Source organism: Lepisosteus oculatus, chromosome 14, assembly GCF_040954835.1.
Source record: "Lepisosteus oculatus isolate fLepOcu1 chromosome 14, fLepOcu1.hap2, whole genome shotgun sequence".
NCBI classification, from domain to species: domain Eukaryota; kingdom Metazoa; phylum Chordata; class Actinopteri; order Semionotiformes; family Lepisosteidae; genus Lepisosteus; species Lepisosteus oculatus.
Window position 1 is genome coordinate 50,875,127 of NC_090709.1, and position 19,896 is coordinate 50,895,022.

At 49.8% G+C, this 19,896-nt stretch overlaps 1 long non-coding RNA gene across 1 annotated transcript; it reads right to left on the reverse strand.

The window, feature by feature from the left end:
* Positions 1–18,133: 18,133 nt before the first annotated feature.
* Positions 18,134–19,389, reverse strand: LOC138242760 (uncharacterized). Its single transcript, XR_011191703.1, has 3 exons — positions 19,333–19,389; positions 18,901–19,064; positions 18,134–18,772 (listed from the first exon to the last, which is right to left on the reverse strand). It is a non-coding gene; the product is annotated as an uncharacterized lncRNA (long non-coding RNA).
* Positions 19,390–19,896: the final 507 nt, after the last annotated feature.

A 19,896-nucleotide genomic window follows, 5' to 3' on the forward strand; every position in this document is an offset into this window, starting at 1 on the left:
GCTGAGGGACCCCAGTCTGTGCTGGACCGAAGCTGAGGGACCCCAGACTGTGCTGGACCGATGCTGAGGGACCCCAGTCTGGACTGAAGCTGAGGGACCCCAGTCTGTGCTGGACCGAAGCTGAGGGACCCCAGACTGTGCTGGACCGATGCTGAGGGACCCCAGTCTGGACTGAAGCTGAGAGACCCCAGTCTGTGCTGGACCGAAGCTGAGGGACCCCAGACTGGACCGAAGCTGAGGGACCCCAGACTGGACTGATGACCTTTTGTTAAGCATCAATAAATTTTTTAAAAAAAAATCTGTTTAGCTTTTGTTTTTTTCCCTCCCCCCCCCCCCCCAAGGTTGCTGCTGGGAGAGGTGTGAGTGGGGCCAGCAGGGGGCGCTCTCACCCTGCGGTCTGTGTGGGTCCTGATGCCCCAGTATAGTGACGGGGGACACTGGACTGTAAACAGGCGCTGTCCTTCGGATGAGACGTCAAACCGAGGTCCTGACTCTCTGTGCTCATTAACAATCCCGGGGTGTCTCTGGAGAAGAGTAGGGGTGTTACCCCAGTGTCCTGGCCTGATTCCCCCCCTGGTCTTGACCCATCATGGCCTCCTAATCACCCCCCCCCTCTCTGAACTGGCTCCATCCCTCTGCTCTCCTCCCCACTGAGAGCTGCTGTGTGCTGAGCGGACTGGAGCATCATCCAGGTGGGGGCTGCACACTGGGGGGGCTGGAGGGGATCCCCCTGACCTGGGAAGAGCTCTGAGTGGAGGGTCCAGACTTATTAATTATTATTATTATTCGTGCTGCACTGGGCTTCAGTCCTGGCAGTGAGAGGGGGACTCTGTGATCAGTACAGATACTTATGACTGTATAATAATACACGATAGAAATGGAAACAGGGTAGTGCTGTAGTCTCTTCTAAACGTTTTGAACTGCCAGAAGAAGTTTTCACAACCCGGACTCGTGAAGGTACAGGTCTTCTTCCATCGTCCGTAGTAAGGTGAGAGGCCACACCCTCGGGGCGCAGTATCCCCGATGCACCCCCCACCACCCAAAACGACACACACTTCTGTGACGATTGGGAGACCCCGGTTCGACCACCCCCTGCGGTGGAGGAAACGACCCGCTGGAGAGAACACGCAGACTCCACACAGAAGGGTCACCTCGGCATTTATTCCAACAGCAAAACAACACCAGAGAGAAAAGGTCTCCGAAAGAGATGCTTACACCGGGAAAAACACGACAGGGTCATTACAAATGGGAATAGGAGTTCTTTTTTTCTTTTTTTTCCGGACGTCAGTTGTATCGTGTCCTTGTGATTTCTCCCGTTTCGAACGGAGTTTAATGTCGCGTTTCTACTTTATTAGAGAGAGGCACTGAACTTTGGGGAACGTGACATCCACCCAGTATTACTAGTAGGTTGATAAATATAAATGTTCTTTTTCCCCCCGTATTATACCTCGCGAAATATAACGATGGCCAACTCCTTAAGTCGAAATTTAAACCCTTTTCACACTATAAGACTCCGGACGTTTCCTTTTTTGTCCTCTTTGGCCTCCAAGATAAAAAAAAACTGGGATCCATCGTGGCGTTGCCAAATTAAAACGTCAACCACTTTTCGGGCTTTCGTGCTGTCCATGATGAAACCGTCATGGTTGTGTAAGGATACGTTACGTCACAGACCGGCGGCGCTCGGGCGTGAGGAGTGTCGTTACGTTTTTGAAACGGGCACGTCAGACAAGATCTCTGACAAGATCTCCGAAAAACCCAAACCTGTAAGATTCAATTTCAATTCAGTTTTTTATATAGCGCCTTTCACAACAAGAATGCCCCAAGGCCCCGAACAAAGGAGTTGTTCCACACCCCCGCCACCCTCTGTGTACAGTAGAGCCCCCTGTCCTGACTGGAGGAGCTCACCCAGCTGTGTCTGGAGAGAAGCCGGGGTATCGGCTTCAACCACAGGGCTGGGCGGCTTGGGCTTGTTCCCCACCTCCACCACCCTCTGTGTACAGTAGAGCCTCCTGTCCTGACTGGAGGAGCTCAGCCAGCTGTGTCTGGAGAGAAGCCAGGGTATCGGCTTCAACCACAGGTCTGGGCAGCTTGTTCCCCACCCCCACCCCCTTCTGTGTACAGTAGAGCCTCCTGTCCTGACTGGAGTGACAGCAGAGACGGGGTTCATGGGTTATCTGGAGGGGGACTTCGTTCCAACAAAACGCCCAGCCCTGCTGCTCCTACCTCGGACGGAAGACACTTTCCCCAGCTGCTTCATCGTCTTCTCCCTGCGGGAGACCGGCCGCCTGCCGGATCGGGGGGCGCTGTCGTCGGGGCGGGTCGCGGCCCCCGACGTCGAGGGGCTCTCGGGGGGGGGGCGCCCCGCTCGTCGTCGGCACCAGCGCCGCGTTCTCTGCCGCCGCCACCACCGCCACCACCGGCGTCGGGCCGCGGGCCTCACCTGGAGACAACACACCGGCTTCTTTTAACAGATCACCTCGGGAATCGGGAACAACGGAGCTGTGTGCGGCCGTTTGTACGGAGGGGTTCAGCGCGGGGGGGGACTGTCTGTGTGGAGTCTGCATGTTCTCCCTGTGTTCTCCGGGTCCAAAGACAGGCTTTTGGGCTAATTGGCTTCTGGGAAAACTGGCCCTGGTGTCTGTGTGTCCTGTGAGGGACTGGTGTCCTATCCAGGTTGTGTGTGTGTGTCCTGTGAGGGACTGGTGTCCTGTCCAGGGTGTGTGAGTGTGTGTGTGTGTTCTGTGAGTGACTGGTGTCCTGTCCAGGGTGTGTGAGTGTGTGTGTGTCCTGTGATGGACTGGTGTCCTGTCCAGGATGTGTGAGTGTGTGTGTGTGTCCTGTGAGTGACTGGTGTCCTGTCCAGGGTGTGTGAGTGTGTGTGTGTCCTGTGATGGACTGGTGTCCTGTCCAGGATGTGTGAGTGTGTGTGTCTGTGTGTCCTGTGATGGACAGATGGTACCCAGCCTGGACACCCATGAGACACTGTCTTCCTCAGAAGACTCTCACGGAGGGCACACTGTCCCTAACCCGGGTCTTGAAGAAACTACAGTGATCTATAATTCCTGCGCCTCGGAAGGGTTTATGACGTCTATGTCCGGCGCCCGCGCCCGCGGACTGGCGGTTCGGCGTCGCGCTCCGCAGCTCGAGCTTCGGTGCGAGGCAGGGCGGGAGGGAGTCGATGTGGCCTCGGCGCCATCTTTGCTGGTGAGTCAATTGTGACCGTTGCGGTACAATAAACCATCAATAAACCTTTTCCCACCCCGACCAGTATTTCTGTCGCGGCCCACGTCCCTTACAATCGACAAACTATAAAAAAACAGTAGCCCTTCGCAACATTACACGCCATTTTTTTTATTTTAAACGTCCGTTAGATACGCAGGTGGCTCGATACCTGTCTTAACCTCGCCGGCGTCTTTATACCTGCAAGTGAATTTTATTTGGGGTCCCTCAGAATTGTGACAGAAATGTCAGTGAAACACAATAAAAAACGAAACTTTTTTTTTAAAGGCGATGAATGGATTTTAAGAGTAACCGTGTAGCGACTGACGTAAGGGAAAAAAAAGTTGTCTTTCCCTACGAAGACGTTTTGGTACAGGACTTTCTTTAAATATCAGTTGTGCATAGCGTTTTACAAAAAGTTGATGATGATCTTGGAGATAATTGCAAAGGAAAATTGAGATAACTACCAAAACATTACGTGTGAAACGACAGGACAGAACTTTGAACCCACAAAGAAACAAAGGTATGAAATATTGCCTCTTCATGGGGGGTTGATAATTGTAATAAGTGTTCCTAATTTTCGGAAAGAAATGTATATTATGGGAGTCACACGTGAGATTTAGTGTATATACGTTTCATATTGTGGGGTTAAAAAGCGGAATGAGTATGATTATAAACTTGTGTGTCCTATAATCAGATCATTTTTGAACAAGCTTTAATTAGACAGGTGAAAAACAACATCATAATATATTCTCACGTCTGAATATCAGCTTCTCCCCTCTGGCCAACATTTCAGGGCTCCCAGGTGTAGATCCCAAATTGAAACAAATTTTCATTTGTTACCCAATTAAACAGTTAATAGAAGTGAGTGACCAGGGTAAATAAAGGTGGGTCAGTGTAAACTGTTTATTCTGGACCAGACTTTGTCATGTGTGATGTGTCATGACTTCTTATATTAAGTTTTATCTTTATATTTAGTTATACATGTGTAATAGATGCGATGTGTGTCCATAAAAAGGTTTCTCCAGGGGAAAATCAAGTTGGTTTTAAAACCGTGTTTCCTTTGTAGGGTACGTTTGCATTCCAAGTGTGGGGTTTTTGCCTTTTTATCATATTTTGGATGTGAATCCGTGGTATTTTTGCAGAGACAAGTTGCCTTTCTTATACGCGGAGGGATCTGCTCGAGAGATGTCCGCCCGGTCCATTTCTGAGCTCAGTATAAGGTGTAGAAAGCATGACTGTCATCATAACCCGCCTCTCACCCAGGTGTGGAATAATGTTGTGACTATTGCTTCAACAATAACATGCTGATTGCATGTTTCTAGATGGGTATAACAGAGATCTCAACTACTGAGGGGCTGAGCTATATAATTGCTAACACTTATATAGCGCTTTTCTGGACACTCCACTCAAAGCGCTGCACAGGGAATGGGGTATCCCTCTACCGCCACCAATGTACAGCCCCCACCTGGATGATGCGACGGCAGCCATAGTGCGCCAGAACGCTCCCCACACACCAGCTCTCAGTGGGGTGGAGAGCAGAGAGATGAAGCCAGTTCAGAGAGGGGGGTTATTAGGAGGTCATGATTGGTAAGGGCCAATGGGAAATTTGGCCAGGACGCCTGGGTTACACCCCTACTCTTTTCGAGAGACGCCCCGGGATTTTTAATGACCACAGAGAGTCAGGACCTCGGTTTTACGTCTCATCCGAAGGACAGCGCCTGTTTACAGTATAGTGTCCCCCGTCACTATACTGGGGTATCAGACCGCAGGGTGAGCGCCCCCCTGCTGTCCCACTAACACCTCTTCCACCTCTTAGTAGCCAATGAAAAATGGTAGCTTCCTCAGAGACACCGCAGGAAGACAGGAGTTTGTGATGAAAGTTCGAGAGGGATGGCCACACCCTAGTTCGGTCAGACTCGGCTGTCGATATTTTAGCAATCACTCCTGACTCCTCTCCTGAAACACTGTCAATACTGCACGTGATCCCCCTCTCTCCCTCGCGTCCCTCTCCCACCCCGTCTCCACCTGTGTAGCTGCCCCCCCTGGTCACTCCTCCTCGCTGTGCAGGGGGGGGTCCCAGCCTCCTCGTCCTCTGGCCAGGAGCCCTCAGCCAAGCGGGTTCAGCCAGATCATCACTCCATGATCCTTTCAGTATGCTAAATTCCTGGTGTTGTTTTTTTTCTCCCCAGAAAACTGACTGTCCGCCCCACCTCTGCGCTAAGTGGACGATGAAGTCAGGTTCCAGTGTGCCTGGTGTTTACAGGTAATACTTCAGACTGGTCGGCCTCACCTCAGGGTGTCTGGGCGTTTGATATTATACAGTTGCAATGCTGAGGCCTGTGACTGTGATGCTGTAAGGCTACAGGAGTCTCTCTGGAGATCCTGAGTGATTTCCGGCGTTCGTGCGGAAACACAGCCCCACCCTCCCGCGGTGTCCAGTCCACAGAATTTCCTGGAGACGTGGTCTCGCCGATGGGCGACCCCGCCAGCCAGAGACTAGCTGAGGCACAATGTTCTGTACGGTTCAGTTAATTAGACGCGCACAGATGTTGAGCTCATCGTCCTTTTAATTGTGCCATCTATGCTAACTGTAGCAGAGATCGAACTATCAAGGTGACAGATCAATAATTTTAAATTAGATAGATGCATGATATTGCTAGCGCTGATGCAAGAGGCAAGTCAGAGGAACTGAACACAGAATGGATAGGAGTCGCAGTGAGTGAGAGAGGAATGAGCTAAATTATTTTTAATTTAAAAATAATTAAAACACTGAAGAACAGGAGACACAGTGAGAGAGAGGAGATCACAGGAAATACCTCAGTAACAAACATACTAACACACAGGACAGGAGACACAGTGAGAGAGAGAGAGGAGATCACAGAGAATCCCTCAGTAACAAACACACAGGACAGGAGACACAGCGAGAGAGAGGAGATCACAGGAAATACCTCAGTTTTAAGTGCAGACAACCGGACAGGAGACAGAGTGAGGAAGAGTAAATGAAACACAGTAGGATTGATAGGAGACGGGTTATGAAGAGATGGGACACACAGAGATGGAGAGAAGGGAGGCGACAGTTGAACTCGCTGGCTGAGTTAATTGACGCTGCTGTTTCTTTGGCAGATGAAGTCGGGGTCCAGAGTTTCGCTGACATGGCAGAACCGTCCCAGCTCGGTCTCCTCCCATTCCTGCAGGTCAGTGCCCCTTCAGTCAGACCCTGTGTTCGGGGAGACACACAGGGAAGTCGCACACTGTGACAAAAGGCTCCAGAGACATCGCCGAACCACAGAATAGCTCCAGAGCATTTGTGCACCTTTTGGAATTCTTCACGTATAGTGAAAGGTGAAAATAAAACCAAGAATGGGTGACGCGTCTTTACACAAAGGCGGGTGGGGAACAAGCTGCCCAGCCTTGTTGTTGATGCCGATACCCTGGCTTCTCTCCAGATACAGGTGGATTAAATCATGGGTCCAATTAATCACTAACTACCAGACAGGTTTGAAAAACCAAATGGCGTTCTCTCGTTTTTAACCTTTCTTCAATTCTTAGAAAACCTGCACGCAGAAAAAAAATAATTTGCATTTTTTTACTACTTCCAACGGTCAGGTCTGTGGGTATTTAAATCTGACTAGAATGTGTATTGTTCAAAATCTCTTGTTCACTATCAGTGTTGTTGTTTTCAGTGTCATTCTCATTACTCCTGTGGGTTTTATACTGTGGTAAAGAGTTAAAAAAGTCCTCACTTTGTGCTTCTCTCGGTTTGTTGACGGTGGCGTACTCCACATCACTGTTGGGTAGTGTGATGTCTGTAGAGAACAGGATACGGGTCAATACTTATGTTAACTTATACTATACAGGATAAGACTTACATTAACACCATACTGAACAACAGGGCTCACTGTTCACACGCGTATTGACACTGTTCAGACGACAGGACTCACTGTTCACGCTTGTATTCACGCTGTGCACAACAGCAGGACTCACTATTATTACAAATGTTCACACTTGTGTTTAAACTGGACAGAGCAGCAAGAAGTTATCATGATGTTTTATTTCTGCTAGTTTAATAGATAGAAGTAAAAGATCCTCACTTTGTGCGGCTCGGGGTTTGTTGACTGTGGAGTATTCAACAGCAGTATCTGTCTGTGTTAATTCTGCAAAGAATAAAACACGTGTTCTCACCTGTAACACTGTGCAGAGCAAGAGGGAATTCAATGAGTTAACACTGTACAGAACCGGACTCACTGTTCACACTCGTATTGACACTGTACAGAACCGGACTCACTGTTCACACTCGTATTGACACTGTACAGAACCGGACTCACTGTTCACACTCGTATTGACACTGTACTGAACAACAGGACTCACTGTTCACACTCATATTGACACTGTACTGAACAACAGGACTCGCTGTTCACACTCGTATTGACACTATACTGAACAACAGGACTCACCGTTCACACTTCTATTAATACTTTTTTGATCAACAGGACTCAGTGTTCACACTCATGTCGACACTTATCACACTCGTATTGACACTGTACTGACCAACAGGACTCATTGTTCACACTCGTATTGACACTATACTGAACAACAGGACTCACTGTTCACACTTATATTGATACTTTTTTGATCAACGGGACTCACTGTTCACACTCGTGTCGACACTGTTCACACTCGTATTGACACTGTACTGACCAACAGGACTCACTGTTCACACTCGTATTGACACTGTACTGAACAACAGGACTCGTGTTGACACCGTTCACACTCGAATCGACGCTGCTCACACTCGTGTCGACACTTGACACTCATATCCAGTAAGCCTTTGCTACCATTATCAAACACAGAAATCGTTATAATTTAATTTTAAAAACATGGCTAAGCATGGGTTTAAAGTATATTCAACAGTGCAGGTGCATTCAAAGAAATAGAGTTTCCCAAGCCCTCGGAAAGAATTACCATTTCCAAAGATGTCTAGTCTCAAGCATTAACATCCAAAGTACCTGTCTTAGCTGGGGCAGGAAGTTTGCCAAGCCACCTGAAAGAATTACCATTTCAAAAGATGTCTGTTGTAAGCCAGGTTCAATCATTACCATCCAAAGTATCGGTCTTCCCTTGGGGCAAGAGGGTTTCCTGTGTGTCTAGGATGTGTACTTCCCTTAAATAAAGGATGAATATGGGTACCATAGGTATTAAATCTCCCAAAGCTCAGAGTTAAACTAAAAAACCCTTGGTGAGTGTGTTATAACATGGATGGGTATTTATAGTCCAGTGCCTCCTATTTTTACAGGATCTAATCGTTAGGTAAACAGATTTTCTCACAAGACGTTATTCTCCCCAGTCTCGATTCTAAACCTACAGTCGTTTCAGCATGTCTGGTTTCGAGACATTCGAATAAAACCAAATTGTTTCCACTATTGCAACTAATTGTATAAATTACAATTTATAATAATTTATAATAATACAAAAACTGTTTAACTACTTTTACGTCCACCTGTACTGTACTTATACGTTTCAGACGCTCTTATATTTTCCAATCTCCTTAAGTTGATTTTCGTCAAGTCTCTTTAGTTACGTCTCTAGCCAGTCCCGCTGGCTAAACACACTCACACCGTTATTTAGTAGACCAAAACTCACAGTTACACACATACATGCCGGCACACAAATTCATAAAACACACATACACATCGAGAATATATTATTTCTCTTCGTAATACAATGTGCTGTATTCTTGTTTTACTTCTACATGAATCATTTTAATTCCTGAAGCACACTCCAGGTTCGCTGCATTTCTAATTTCGGGTGCGGTACTTTAGCCCACCGGTCAATATCTTACGGTTTTGGATTTGATCGTATGGGGGAAATCAGGGAAGGTAGGTGCGATTGCAGACCCCCTCGACGGGGTGCGAGACAGTGTTAGAGTGGCGCTGTCATCAACGGCGCCAGCCCCTGCTACATCAAGTCCTTTCCCACTTCGAGTGAGAGTACAGATCTGCGGGCGCCCTCCCTCTAACAGGGAAGACCCTGATACGTCTTTATCACATTCATACCAAGTGTTATCCCAATCAGACCCCCCTTCTCCATATGGCCACTGAGGGAATTGATCCCAATTATTTTCGTTTCCTGCCTGTTTGTTCCCCTGTGGGAGAGCAGAACATAACTTAGTCGCCGGCTGCAGCACATTAACCAGTGCAGCGTGACCAGGAGTTAATTCCTTCTTTAGTTTCTCATTCTCCTGTACTGCCTCTTCTAGCTTTTTTTTTCTATACTCTTTCGTAGCGAGTAAAGTATCTTTTCTTCCGGGTTTTTGTTTTCCCCGTAAACACACTTTTAAATCACATCCCATTTTCTTTTTTTTTTCGTCATGTATCTGCCACTACTGGTGCCGGCCGTGCACCAGGGTGGGAGCTACATGCTTGTGCTTTTGCCAATCAATACTCATATGCTTTCTTTACAGGCGTCTTCGCCCCAAATTCCCTCTGACAAACTCAGCTTTTTCCATATTTTTCTCCTTCTTTTCCGTCAACTTACACTTTTCCGATATTTAAACGGACCCTTCCACCACTTTCTCAAACCATCAGTTAGCACACATGTTCGGTCTCTTTAAGATTTACTTTTGTCGTGTGTGAGGTAACAGCTCATTCAGTAGGGGGATGTTTTCACTTGGAAAAACCTGTGCATTACTGCACTCATTCAGCTAAGGGCGTCTGTTACCTCCAGATCTAAATGCCTCTCTGAGACTTTAGAGAGGACTTACACCGCACTGTTCACAGGTAAGAAACGAGACCTCGAAAACCCCCTTTCTTGATCAGTAATTCACCATCCCCAGAACGCCAGCATCGCTGCTTTTGCCCCGGGGTGGACTTACGCACTGAGCTCAATCAGGGCGATTCTCGGGTCTCAACGTCCTTTAAATCCTGCTACTTAATGCTTTGCTCTTTTATTATGAGGTGTGTTTATGTTAGTGTCGTGCGTGTGTATATGTATTTCACAAACAAGGAAAACACCAAAAACATACATACATATATCTCTTCTACTCCTGTTTCCACGCCACGCCAATCTGTGCACGATCAAGGCGTAGCTAATCTCAGGACCCCGGGCGTAATTAAAGCCCACACCAATCCTGGATTATACGTGCATTTAATGCACCACTCAGCTCCAGAACCCCGGGCGCAATTAAGGCCCACACCGATCCCGAGCCACAGAACTCCGGGTGCAATTAAGACCCACACCAGTTCTGACCTTCAGAACTCCGGGTGCAACTAAGACCCACACCAGTCCTGAACTACGTGCATTCAATGCACCACTTGCTCTAGAACCCCGGGCGCAATTAAGGCCCACACCGATTCAGAGCCTCAGAACTCCGGGTGCAATTAAGACCCAAACCAGTTCTGACCTTCAGAACTCCGGGTGCAATTAAGACCCACACCAGTCCTGACTTCACGGTAAGGGTCCAAAACCCGTTCAAAACTCCACGCGCAATTAAGGCATACACCAGCTTCGAACGCCTGTACACAATACCGCGGAACCCCTGCCAGACCAAATTCTGGGCTTACAGCAAACAACCCATTACATACACCGGTGCCTTCCCCGGGCCAGAGGAATTCAGAAACTCACGTTTACTCCGTCATCTCGGGCGATTCTCGCAGGGAGCAGAGATTTCCCAATCGGTCAGAGAGAGTCGGGACTTTTAAATAAAAGAGGCGTCCTTACCTCTTAGTTATGTGCGCGCTGACCGTCTCTCCTGCCGATGGGAAGTTCTGCGCCTTCTGGAGCATCCGCCGACTACGCCAAATTTGTTGTAACAGAAGAAATAAGGTTCTTGATCCCGAGATGAAGTGAAACAGATGAGTTTATTGCATGCAAGGAACAATAAAGCCGAAGTCTTGTTTCCCGCAAGAAACAACAAAACCGAAGTATTGTTCCCTGTATTGTTACAAACTTTTGGGTTACAGTTTTCTTCTCCGTTTCTGACGTCACTCGGTCTTATGGTAAAGAGGGGGGTTCATGGTATTTGGCCAGTTTATGATGTTCTGGGCAAATGGTCAGTTTAACATTACACCCAGGGGGGTTCCTAGCTGGCATCTGCACTCCTTATCAGTTAACCCCCTTTCCTGCCATAAACCCCTGCTTGTGACTTGGAAGTCTAAACCCCCTACAGAAAAGATTAAATTCAAACCCCCGTCTTCACATCTTTTTTCATTATTGATTAATTGGACCCATGATTTAATCCACCTGTATCTGGAGAGAAGCCAGGGTATCAGCATCAACAACAAGGCTGGGCAGCTTGTTCCCCACCCGCCTCTGTGTAAAGACGCGTCACCCATTCTTGGTTTTATTTTCACCTTTCACTATACGTGAAGAATTCCAAAAGGTGCACAAATGCTCTGGAGCTATTCTGTGGTTCAGCGATGTCTCTGGAGCCTTTTGTCACAGTGTGCGACTTCCCTGTGTGTCTCCCTGAACACAGGGTCTGACTGAAGGGGCACTGACCTGCAGGAATGGGAGGAGACCGAGCTGGGACGGTTCTGCCATGTCAGCGAAACTCTGGACCCCGACTTCATCTGCCAAAGAAACAGCAGCGTCAATTAACTCAGCCAGCGAGTTCAACTGTTGCCTCCCTTCTCTCCATCTCTGTGTGTCCCATCTCTTCATAACCCGTCTCTTATCAATCCTACTGTGTTTCATTTACTCTTCCTCACTCTGTCTCCTGTCCGGTTGTCTGCACTTAAAACTGAAGTATTTCCTGTGACGCTGTGTCTCGTGTCCTGTGTGTTTGTTACTGAGGGATTCTCTGTGATCTCCTCTCTCTCGCTGTGTCTCCTGTCCTGTGTGTTAGTATGTTTGTTACTGAGGTATTTCCTGTGATCTCCTCTCTCTCACTGTGTCTACTGTTCTTCAGTGTTTTAATCCTCTTAAATAATTTAGCTCATTCCTCTCTCACTCACTGCGACTCCTATCCATTCTGTGTTCAGTTCCTCTGACTTGCCTCTTGCATCAGCGCTAGCAATATCATGCATCTATTTAATTTAAAATTATTGATCTGTCACCTTGATAGTTCGATCTCTGCTACAGTTAGCATAGATGGCACAATTAAAAGGACGATGAGCTCAACATCTGTGCGCGTCTAATTAACTGAACCGTACAGAACGTCCTGCCTCAGCTAGTCTCTCGCTGGCGAGGTCGCCCATCGGCTAGGCCACGTCTCCAGGAAATTCTGCGGACTGGACACTGCGGGAGGGTGGGGCTGTGTTTCCGCACGAACGCCGGAAATCACTCAGGATCTCCAGAGAGACTCCTGTAGCCTTACAGCATCACAGTCACAGGCCTCAGCATTGCAACTGTATAATATCAAACGCCCAGACACCCTGAAGTATTACCTGTAAACACCAGGCACACTGGAACCTGACTTCATCGTCCACTTAGCGCAGAGGTGGGGCGGAAAGTCAGTTTTCTGGGGAGAAAAAAAACAACACCAGGAATTTAGCATACTGAAAGGATCATGGAGTGATGATCTGGCTGAACCCGCTTGGCTGAGGGCTCCTGGCCAGAGGACGAGGAGGCTGGGACCTCCCCTGCGCAGCGAGGAGGAGTGACCAGGGGGGGCAGCTACACAGGTGGAGACGGGGTGGGAGAGGGACGCGAGGGAGAGAGGGGGATCACGTGCAGTTTTGACAGTGTTTCAGGAGAGGAGTCAGGAGTGATTGCTAAAATATCGACAGCCGAGTCTGACCGAACTAGGGTGTGGCCATCCCTCTCGAACTTTCATCACAAACTCCTGTCTTCCTGCGGTGTCTCTGAGGAAGCTACCATTTTTCATTGGCTAATAAGAGGTGGAAGAGGTGTTAGTGGGACAGCAGGGGGGCGCTCACCCTGCGGTCTGATACCCCAGTATAGTGACGGGGGACACCATACTGTAAACAGGCGCCATCCTTCGGATGAGACGTAAAACCGAAGTCCTGACTCTCTGTGGTCATTAAAAATCCCAGGGCGTCTCTCGAAAAGAGTAGGGGTGTAACCCAGGCGTCCTGGCCAAATTTCCCATTGGCCCTTACCAATCATGGCCTCCTAATAACCCCCCTCTCTGAACTGGCTTCATCCCTCTGCTCTTCTCCCCACTGAGAGCTGCTGTGTGGGGAGCGTTCTGGCGCACTATGGCTGCCGTCGCATCATCCAGGTGGGGGCTGTACATTGGTGGCGGTAGTGGGATTCCCCATTCCCTGTGCAGCGCTTTGAGTGGAGTGTCCAGAAAAGCGCTATATAAGTGTAAGCAATTATTAATACAGCCCCTCAGTAGTTGAGATCTCTGTTATATCCATCTAGAAACATGCAATCAGCATGTTATTGATGAAGCAATAGTCACAACATTATTCCACACCTCTAACCTTGCACTAGGGGGCGTGCTTCAGGCTCGGGCCAGGGTGAGAGGCGGGTTATGATGACAGTCATGCTTTCTACACCTTATACTGAGCTCAGAAATGGACCGAACGGACATCTCACGAGCAGATCCCTCCGCGTATAAGAAAGGCAACTTGTCTCGGCAAAAATACCACGGATTCACATCCGAAATATGATAAAAAGGCAAAAACCCCACACTTGGAATGCAAACGTACCCTAAAAAGGAAACACGGTTTTAAAACCAACTTGATTTTCCCCTGGGGAAACCTTTTTATGGACACATATCGCATCTATTACACATGTATAACTAAATATAAAGATAAAACTTAATATAAGAAGTCATGACATATCACACATGACGAAGTCTGGTCCAGAAAAAACAGTTTACACTGACCCACCTTTATTTACCCTGGTCACTCACTTCTATTAACTGTTTTAATAAGGGTAACAAATGAATATTTGTTTCAATTTGGGATCTACATCTGGGAGCCCTGAAATGTTGGCCAGAGGGCAGAAGCTGATATTCAGACGTGAGAATATATTAAAAACAAGGATCTGATGTTGTTTTTCACCTGTCTAATCAAAGCTTGTTCAAAAATTATCTGATTATAGGACACACAAGTTTATAATCATACTCATTCCACTTTTTAACCCCGTATATATGCACAATATGAAACGTATATACACTAAATCTCACGTGTGACTCCCATAATATACATTTCTTTATGAAAATTAGGAACACTTATTACAATTATCAACCCCCCATGACGAGGCAATATTTCATACCTTTGTTTCTTTGTGGGTTCAAAGTTCTGTCCTGTCGTTTCACACGTAATGTTTTGGTAGTTATCTCAATTTTCCTTTGCAATTCTCTCCAAGATCATCATCAACTTTTTGTAAAACGCTATACACAACTGATATTTAAAGAAAGTCCTGTACCAAAACGTCTTCGTAGGGAAAGACAACTTTTTTTTCCTTACGTTAGTTGCTACACGCTTACTCATAAAATCCATTCACCGCCTTTAAAAAAAAAGTTTCGTTTTTTATTGTGGTTCACTTACATTTCTGTCACAATTCTGAGGGACCCCAAATAAAGTTCACCTGCAGGTATAAAGACGCCGGCGAGGTTAAGACAGGTATCGAGCCACCTGCGTATCTAACGGACGTTTAAAATAAAATGGCGTGTAATGTTGCGAAGGGCTACTGTTTTTTTATAGTTTATCGATTGTAGGGGACGTGGGCCGCGACAGAAATACTGGTCGGAGTAGGAAAAGGTTTATTGATGGTTTATTGTACCGCAACGGTCACAATTGACTCACCAGCAAAGATGGCGCCGAGGCCACATCGACTCCCTCCCGCCCTGCCTCGCACCGAAGCTCGAGCTGCGGAGCGCGACGCCAAACCGCCGGTCCGCGGGCACGGGCGCCGGACATAGACGTCATAACCCCTTCCGAGGCGCAGGAATTATAGATCACTGTAGTTTCTTCTGGACCCGGGTTAGGGACAGTGTGCCCTCCGTGAGAGTCTTCTGAGGAAGCCAGTGTCTCATGGGTGTCCAGGCTGAGTACCATCTGTCCATCACAGGACACACAGACACACACACTCACACATCCTGGACAGGACACCAGTCCATCACAGGACACACACACACTCACACACCCTGGACAGGACACCAGTCCATCACAGGACACACACACACTCACACACCCTGGATAGGACAGCAGTCCATCACAGGACACACACACACCAGGTCCAGTTTTCCCAGAAGCCAATTAGCCCAAAAGCCTGTCTTTGGACCCGGAGAACACAGGGAGAACATGCAGACTCCACACAGACAGTCCCCCCCGGGTCCAGACCCGAGCCCGGAGCCCCCCCGCGCTGAACCCCTCCGTACAGACGGCCGCACACAGCTCCGTTGTTCCCGATTCCCGAGGTGATCTGTTAAAAGAAGCCGGTGTGTTGCCTCCAGGTGAGGCCCGCGGCCCGACGCCGGTGGTGGCGGTGGTGGCGGCGGCAGAGAACGCGGCGCCGGTGCCGACGACGAGCAGGGCGCCCCCCCCCCCCGTGAGCCCCTCGACGTAGGGGGCCGCGGCCCGCCCCGACGACAGCGCCCCCCGATCCGGCAGGCGGCCGGTCTCCCGCAGGGAGAAGACGATGAAGCAGCTGGGGAAAGTGTCTTCCGTCCGAGGTAGGAGCAGCAGGGCTGGGCGTTTTGTTGGAGCGAAGTCCCCCTCCAGATAACCCACGAACCCCGTCTCTACTGTCACTCCAGTCAGGACAGGAGGCTCTTCTGTACACAGAAGGGGGTGGGGGTGGGGAACAAGCTGCCCAGACCTGTGGTTGAAGCCGATACCCTGGCTTCTCTCCAGACACAGCTGGGTGAGCTCCTCCAGTCAGGACAGGAGGCTCTACTGTACACAGAGAGTGGTGGGGGTGGGGAACAAGCCGCCCAGCCCTGTGGTTGAAGCCGATACCCTGGCTTCTCTCCAGACACAGCTGGCTGAGCTCCTCCAGTCAGGACAGGAGGCTCTACTGTACACAGAGGGTGGTGGAGGTGGGGAACAAGCCCAAGCCGCCCAGCCCTGTGGTTGAAGCCGATACCCCGGCTTCTCTCCAGACACAGCTGGGTGAGCTCCTCCAGTCAGGACAGGGGGCTCTACTGTACACAGAGGGTGGCGGGGGTGTGGAACAACTCCTTTGTTCAGGGCCTTGGGGCATTCTTGTTGTGAAAGGCGCTATATAAAACAAACTCAATTGAAATTGAATCTTACAGGTTTGGGTTTTTCGGAGATCTTGTCAGAGATCTTGTCTGACATGCCCGTTTCAAAAACGTAACGACACTCCTCACGCCCGAGCGCCGCCGGTCTGTGACGTAACGTATCCTTACACAACCATGACGGTTTCATCATGGACAGCACGAAAGCCCGAAAAGTGGTTGACGTTTTAATTTGGCAACGCCACGATGGATCCCAGTTTTTTTTTATCTTGGAGGCCAAAGAGGACAAAAAAGGAAACGTCCGGAGTCTTGTAGCGTGAAAAGGGTTTAAATTTCGACTTAAGGAGTTGGCCATCGTTATATTTCGCGAGGTATAATACTGGGGGAAAAAGAACATTTATATTTATCAACCTACTAGTAATACTGGGTGGATGTCACGTTCCCCAAAGTTCAGTGCCTCTCTCTAATAAAGTAGAAACGCGACATTAAACTCCGTTCGAAACGGGAGAAATCACAAGGACACGATACAACTGACGTCCGGAAAAAAAAGAAAAAAAGAACTCCTATTCCCATTTGTAATGACCCTGTCGTGTTTTTCCCGGTGTACGCATCTCTTTCGGAGACCTTTTCTCTCTGGTGTTGTTTTGCTGTTGGAATAAATGCCGAGGTGACCCTTCTGTGTGGAGTCTGCGTGTTCTCTCCAGCGGGTCGTTTCCTCCACCGCAGGGGGTGGTCGAACCGGGGTCTCCCAATCGTCACAGAAGTGTGTGTCGTTTTGGGTGGTGGGGGGTGCATCGGGGATACTGCGCCCCGAGGGTGTGGCCTCTCACCTTACTACGGACGATGGAAGAAGACCTGTACCTTCACGAGTCCGGGTTGTGAAAACTTCTTCTGGCAGTTCAAAACGTTTAGAAGAGACTACAGCGCTACCCTGTTTCCATTTCTATCGTGTATTATTATACAGTCATAAGTATCTGTCCTGATCACAGAGTCCCCCTCTCACTGCCAGGACTGAAGCCCAGTGCAGCACGAATAATAATAATAATAATTAATAAGTCTGGACCCTCCACTCATGGCTCTTCCCAGGTCAGGGGGATCCCCTCCAGCCCCCACCTGGATGATGCTCCAGTCCGCTCAGCACACAGCAGCTCTCAGTGGGGAGGAGAGCAGAGGGATGGAGCCAGTTCAGAGACGGGGGTGATTAGGAGGCCATGATGGGTCAAGACCAGGGGGGGAATCAGGCCAGGACACTGGGGTAACACCCCTACTCTTCTCCAGAAACACCCCGGGATTGTTAATGAGCACAGAGAGTCAGGACCTCGGTTTGACGTCTCATCCGAAGGACAGCGCCTGTTTACAGTCCAGTGTCCCCCGTCACTATACTGGGGCATCAGGACCCACACAGACCGCAGGGTGAGAGCGCCCCCTGCTGGCCCCACTCACACCTCTCCCAGCAGCAATCTTAGGGGGGGGGGAAACCAAAAGCTAAACAGATTTTTTTTTTTTTAATTTATTGATGCTTAACAAAAGGTCATCAGTCCAGACTGGGGTCCCTCAGCTTCAGTCCAGTGCAGTCTGGGGCCCCTCAGCTTCAGTCCAGACTGGGGTCCCTCAGCATCGGTCCAGTCCAGTCTGGGGCCCCTCAGCTTCAGTCCAGACTGGGGTCCCTCAGCATCGGTCCAGCACAGACTGGGGTCCCTCAGCTTCGGTCCAGTCTGGGGTCCCTCAGCTTCGGTCCAGCACAGACTGGGGTCCCTCAGCATCGGTCCAGCACAGACTGGGGTCCCTCAGCTTCGGTCCAGTCTGGGGTCCCTCAGCTTCGGTCCAGCACAGACTGGGGTCCCTCAGCTTCAGTCCAGACTGGGGTCCCTCAGCATCGGTCCAGCACAGTCTGGGGTCCCTCAGCTTCGGTCCAGCACAGACTGGGGTCCCTCAGCTTCGGTCCAGTCTGGGGTCCCTCAGCTTCGGTCCAGCACAGTCTGGGGTCCCTCAGCTTCGGTACAGCACAGCCTGAGGTCCCTCAGCTTTGGTCCAGTCCAGTCTGGGGCCTCTCAGCTCCAGTCTAGTCCAGTCTGGGGCCCCTCAGCTCCAGTCCAGTCCAGTCTGGTGTCCCTCAGCTCCAGTGCAGTCCAGTGTGGGGTCCCTCAGCTTCAGACCAGCACAGTCTGGGGTCTCTCAGCTTCAGTCCAGCACAGACTGGGGTCCCTCAGCTTCGGCCCAGCAGTCTGGGGTCCCTCAGCTTCAGTCCAGACTGGGGTCCCTCAGCTTCGGTCCAGCACAGTCTGGTGTCCCTCAGCTCCGGTCCAGTCCAGTCTGGTGTCCCTAGGCTCCAGTCCAGTCGTCTGGTGTCCCTCAGCTCCAGTCCAGTCCAGTCCAGTCCAGTCCAGTCCAGTCCAGTCCAGATCTTAGCAGGCACAGAACCAGGAAAGTAACCTGGAAAGTATATTGTTATTGCAGGTGTGAGGGACATAGACACAGACGTCACCATGACATCAAACAGCAAGAGGAGACTCCTCCTTGAATCACAGACATGACCGGGCGGCACCCCCCTGTCTGCTCACCTGCCCCTCCTCTTCCTCTTCTTGTCCTTCCCGGCAGCCTGCTCCTCTTCTCCCTCGCTCTTCCTCTCCTGAGCAACGGTCTCCGCCACCTCCATCGGCTCGTCCTGATCTTCTGTCTCCACCGACACGCAGCTCAGGGACATCAAAAAGACGCATCGGCGCTTCTGAAGCAGAGACAGGAGAGTCACGTTAAGAGTCGGACTGGACACTCCAGGACATGAACACTGCACTGAGAGAGAGAGGGGTTCATACAGACACACTGACTGGACACTCCAGGACATGAACACTGCACTGAGAGAGAGAGGGGTTCATACACACACACTGACTGGACACTCCAGGACATGAACACTACACTAAGAGAGAGAGGGGTTCATACAGACACACTGACTGGACACTAGACAGGAGTAAAGAGAGGATCAGAGCATTACCCACCTTCTTTTTCTGCTGTCTCAGAGGAGGTGGTGATTGGACCTCCTCCAGCTGGAGTCCAAAGAGGGAGAGAGGGGGCAGGAGAGGGACAGCACAGGGAGAGAAAGAGAGAGACAGGTGAGTCAAGTGTCCCAAGAGCACAGAGACTCTGCTGAGACCACACTCGCAGTGAGTGAGCCTGGGTGTAGCCCACTAATACTGACCCACTGGACACCACAGGACAGAGAGGAGGAGAGAGACACACTGAGGACAGAGAGGAGGAGGAGAGAGACACTGACAGACAGGGCTGAAAGAGAGAGAGACAGAGAGGCAGGGACAGGCAGACAGCAGGCCGAGAGAGACACTGACAGACAGGGCTGAAAGAGAGAGAGACACTGAGACCCAGGGACAGACAAGACGGCGAAACTCCACCACAGACAGGACAGGGGGCAGGGTGGGACCAGCACTGACCTCCTTCCTCTCTCCTGCCGGAAGAGCTGTCTCCACCTCCTCTTCCTCCTGCAAGTCAAGAGACAGGCTGAGAGAGAGACGGGCTGGCAGGACATCGGCGAACAGAGCTGAAGTCAG